The sequence below is a fragment of the Lycium barbarum genome, chromosome 2 (genome assembly GCF_019175385.1).
Source record: "Lycium barbarum isolate Lr01 chromosome 2, ASM1917538v2, whole genome shotgun sequence".
Lineage (NCBI taxonomy): Eukaryota > Viridiplantae > Streptophyta > Magnoliopsida > Solanales > Solanaceae > Lycium > Lycium barbarum.
The window spans coordinates 135772811-135778372 of NC_083338.1; positions in this window are offsets into that span (position 1 = coordinate 135772811).

Genomic DNA, 5562 nt, shown 5'->3' on the forward strand with positions numbered 1-5562 from the left:
ACGAGACCTGCCTTTTTCGTTTCGGGTCTACGCTGGAGACCGGAAAAGTTTTCTCCAATCTAGGCCCTGAATTGACACCGAAGTGACTGGCTATGGGGATTGACAAGTGTTCGAATCCCGAACAGCCCGTGGTCGGGACATCACCTTTCTCGGTCCGATGGCCTGATACCTATTCTGGTCCCACAGGGTCCTCGACCATTTTGCCTTTGGCCCTAGCGCCGTCGGATGAAATATCCATTGTTCGCGGCGGCTAGTCATGTATGCAAATAATGGTCTCAGCCAAAGCCACAGTCTGAATTGGAAGGATAGAACCTATACCATATAAAGGCGAAATGTAAGGTACCTTTGAGCTCGACGTGAAAGGCGCTGCCCTCGATTCAGCGGCTGCGGCAGTATATCGCCCCGAATCTCGTGTGGATAGAGGCTCAAGAACAACATCTTTGAGCACCCCGACTTTCTGCCCAATGGTTTCCACACCCTCCGGTCTTGGGACATCTTTGTTCGAGCCCAGTGGCTCTTAGTTTGAACTTTCCATCAAAGGTGGAGTGGTTTCTGTCGAGCTTTCCAGCTTTTAGTTGATATTTTCATTGGAAGGCCGACGCCTGAACAACATTTGGACTTCATCATAAGAGTGACTCTTGAGTAGGTCGATGGCATCGGTATCCAGAACCTGGGCCCATGCATCTTCTGTGGAGGGCTCCTTGATGGTAAGCCTCGATCTTTTACTGATCTCGAAAGGAGCACGAGAAGATTCGGAGGATCGATTTGATGCTGAGTAGGTGGCTTGGAGGGATGTCCCTGACCGGGAGCCTCGATGTTCGCTTCATTGGCCGAGGCCTCTTCATCATCCTGCCCTCGAATTTTGGTAGCCTTTGAAAGGCCTGCAAAAAGAAGAAGGACGGAATAAGCATATCAATCGTGGCGTAATATGTAAGAAAACGGGACAGCACCCCGATGAAGGACTCACTATGATTCTCGGCCTCTCATTTAGACCAAGATAGCGCACGCCAGTTGCGCCCGGCGTAGGTTAGCTGAGAACAAATGTTCCCAACCCATCCCTCCATATTAGCAACCGCGCCGAGGGTTCGAGAGATTTCTACGTGCACATGAACAAAATTGAGAATTAGTAAAATTAAACATCAAGGATACGACAAGGATATTTGAAAATGAAGGCCACTTACGAATCGAGTTCCATTTCTCGGGGAAAGACATTTTGTCCCCAGGAATCAGATCCTCGGTCTTGACTCGGACGAACCTTCCCTGCTAACCTCGGTCCGTATCTTCGTCAAGGATAGAGAAGGGAGCTTTTCTCGCTTGTTTCGTGAGCTTAATCATGTCTCCCCGAAATACTCGGCGACTATACAACCGGAGGAGGTGACTGACCGTGAAAGGTTCGTTCACATTCGTTGTAAAATAATAGAGAAGTACCACGATCCTCCAAAACGAGGGATGGATCTGGCCAAGGCATACCTCTTATTTCTTGAAAAAATCCACAATCACCAGGTCGAGTAAACTAAATGTGAAACGGTAGGTGTAAACATTCAGGTACCCCTCCACGTAGGTCGTTATGGATTCTGATTGGTCGGGAATAACGACCTCCATATCTTTCCAGCCACAGTCCTCTTTTACCCATTGTAGCTTATTCGGGGGAATCGTGCACAAATAATCTGATATGTCAGCCCCTTGATCCCCTTGCTAGGAAGGTTTCTCGACCGTAAAGTCCCTGACTGTTACATAATTAGACGGGGCAAATTCCAACAGTGCCGATTCTGGTTTAGGAACCGAGGAAGACTCGACAGCTTTGGTTTTGGAAGATTTGGTCATTGTTCTAGGAATTGCAAGGTATAAAGATCTGTATGAAGGTTTGAAGGATGAAGACGTGATGTTGAAAATATGAATGTATGAATATATGAAGATACGCATATTTGACGAGTGTCTGGCGTATATATATTTTAACTCGTACTCTGTCAAATAATAGCATAGAAAGATGTCGAACCCACAGAGATTGGTTTATCTATTCTACAGACGTTTCTTGTTTTAATTACTATTTGAGATAATTAGAAAGAGTTGTGTTGTGAGTTAATAAACTAAAAATACGCAAAGAGAGCAATGGAAATATATTTTGATTTTTCACAAATATAATAAAAGGTGTTGGATCCTGACTTCACTTGATATTTCTATTATAAAGTAAATTATTTAATCTTCAATTTCTATTTCTCATAAATGTATAAATGCCTCTCTCGATTACATTTATATATTATTACTTAAGTTGAAGAATTAATCGCACTCCTCTCGGTTATACAAATTAATTATCAAAATAGTAATATTAAAGCACCTGAAATATATGCTTGAACTGAAACATGCTCTTTATAATAAGTTCTTTCAGTTACTTTACTTGCTATAACTAATCAATACACTATTCGCCTCTCTCGATTACAAATAAGTGTAAAATTAATTATGACATAAAAGAGATAGATGTCACTAAATAAATGTTAACATCTGGAAAGCCTACATGATATTAGGATTAGAGGAAAGGCTACAAATGTTGTCATTAAGCTTGACATGGCAAAGGCTTATGACAGGGTATCATGGTTATTTCTAACTAAAGTCCTGAGGAGAATGGGGTTTGGTGAATTTACTATTGATCTGGTGTTTAGAGTTATCTCAAATAATTGGTATTCCATTCTGATTAATGGGCAACCTCATGGTTTTTTCAAATCATCTAGAGGAGTAAAACAAGGAGATCCACTGTCCCCTACTTTATTCATTTTGGCTGCAGAATGTTTGTCTAGGGCTCTGAATGCACTGCATACTGAGGCTGATTACAAGGAATATGGGATGCCAAAATGGAGTCCATATGTCAATCATTTGGCATATGCAGATGATACTATCATTTTCACCTCTGCTAATGAACAGTCTGTGAGATTAGTGATGAAGACTTTGAGTAATTATGAGAAGGTGAGTGGTCAGAAGATCAACAAACAGAAAAATGCTGTTTATATGCATCATTTGACATCTCATAACATTAAGGAGTTGGTATTTTCTGTCACTCAGATTCCTGAAAGGGATTTTCCATTCACATATTTGGGTGTACCAATTTACTATGGGAGAAGAATGAACATTCACTACAAGGAGATAATAGAAAAGATTCAGAATAGACTGAGCTCATGGACTGGTAAGCTGTTATCTATTGGAGGAAAGACAACACTGATTAAACATGTTTTACAGAGCATGCCTATACACCTACTATCCGCTTGTGACCCTCCTAGTGGTGTACTTGCTCAGATTCATAGATTGTTTGCTAAGTTCTTTTGGAGCAACTCTGTGGGAAACTCAAGTAAGCACTGGGCAACTTGGACAACCTTATGTCATCCACAAGAAGAAGGTGGCATGGGGTTCAGAAGCCTACAAGATATATCTAAATCCCTCTTTGCTAAACTGTGGTGGAACATGAGAACCAAACAATCCTTATGGAGAACTTTCATGAGTAATAAGTACTTAAAGAAGTTTCATGCTATGATAGCCCCTAGTAGATCAGGTACTTATGTGTGGAAGAAGATGATTAAACATAGAGATGAGATGGAACATGAGATATGGTGGAAGCTTCAACAAGGTAATTCTTATTTTTGGTTTGATAATTAGACAGGACTGGGAGCCCTATACCATATTACTCCACCAGATTTTGAGTGTGATCCCACAATCATCCTTGTAAAAGAAACTGCAGAAGTGGGGCAATGGGATGAACAGTTGTTAAGAAGAATCCTTCCTGAGGATTTAGCAAACCATATTGTGCAGCACATTAATCCACCAAATGAAAATGGCCAAGCAGATAAGGCTTTTTAGAAGTTAGATTCGAGGGGGAAATTCACAGTTGGCTCTGCATTTCAATTGCTCAGACAAAGAAAAGAACCCAGTAATTTGTATAAGCAGATGTGGATTAAAGGACTACCAATAAAGATATCTTTTTTTATGTGGAGATTTTGGAAGTTCAACCTACCACTGGATGATAAGTTGAAGAAATGGGGACACCAATTCCCTTCCAGATGCTATTGTTGTCAACATCCAGAAGTGGAAGATACCTCCCATGTCTTTTTACACTCACCAACAGCTCAAGTCATCTGGAAGTATTTTTGCGGACCAGTGGGAATAAATATTGAGAATTTGCAAGTTACCCAAATAATTAACAGATGGTGGGATATGCCTAGTAGACGACATGTCAAATGCATCAACCAAGCTGTCCCTGCTATTATTATTTGGGAAATTTGGAAGAGAAGAAACACTATGAGACATGAAGGGAAGGTGTCAATCACAAAACTCATTTACCAGGTGATGCATACTTTGATTCAATTCATGAAGGTGAGAAGAAATTTTTTTAGATATGCACCATATAATTGGAGTGTGATTGTGGAGTCATTACAGAGATATTCTCCAACGATAAGAGTAACACCAGTGACTTGGAGAACTCCAGATATTGGATGGATAAAAGTCAATACTGATGGAGCCTCAAGAGGAAACCCGGGTAGGAGTTCATGGGCCTTTTGTGTAAGAGATGAAAGGGGAGATGCGATACAAGCACATGCCAGAGAAATAGAGGATCTTCAAAGCACCAACACCGAGGCAGAGGCCCTGGCCATTTTACAGGCTCTCAGGTATTTAAAAGACAATCAATGGGATCAAATAATGATAGAGACATATTCACTATTGCTGAAAAACATTATCCAAAGGACATGGGAAATTCCCTGGCAAATCATTAATATGGTGGAAGAAATTTGGAGAATAATTGAGGAAAAGGTGGTGGTGATAGAGCATACTTATAGGGAAGGAAACAAATTAGCAGATCACCTGGCTAATTTAGCTTTGGACACAGGGGACATACAATTCAATTCCTTTCATGACATGGAGAGCCACTGTAAAAGAATTGTGAACAGTGACAAATTACAGTTGCCCTATCTAAGAATCAGATTATGTTAAGGAGACTGAATATAGGGGAAGGTGGGAGAAAAGGAGGTCCTCACACTCAAATCCATTGGGAGGAGAATGTGAAGGATTTGGTTTACACTAACTGTTTGCTAATGGTTGCAGGTACACAATCTAACATAAATGGAGGATTTTTAATTAAACAGGTACCACAGAACAACCACAGTGAAGGAATACCAACAAGCAGCGAAACATAGTGTAATCAGGATAAAGAAGAAAAAAAAAAAAGAGAAAGAAAAAAAAAAAAAGGGAGAGAATACAGATGCATACCAAATATGATCAAGATCCAACTCAGGAAAGCCTCAAAGGGGAGTTTAATTAATATAAGTTTGATGGATGTTCAATTCGTGGTATTAGCACCAAGTTGTGCTCAATCGAATGGACAAAAGTCAATTTTATATGGGTTAAATCACAAAGAGGAAGATACATATTTGCTCAGCCAAGCTTTTCAATCGAAACATAGAGAAGACAGAACAATGGAGATTACAAAACAAGCAAGAATCAAATGCAGATCTGTGTATTGACTATATATCAGTGTGTGGTATTAGCAATTGTTGCTCATTCTGTTGATGGAGTGACAATACA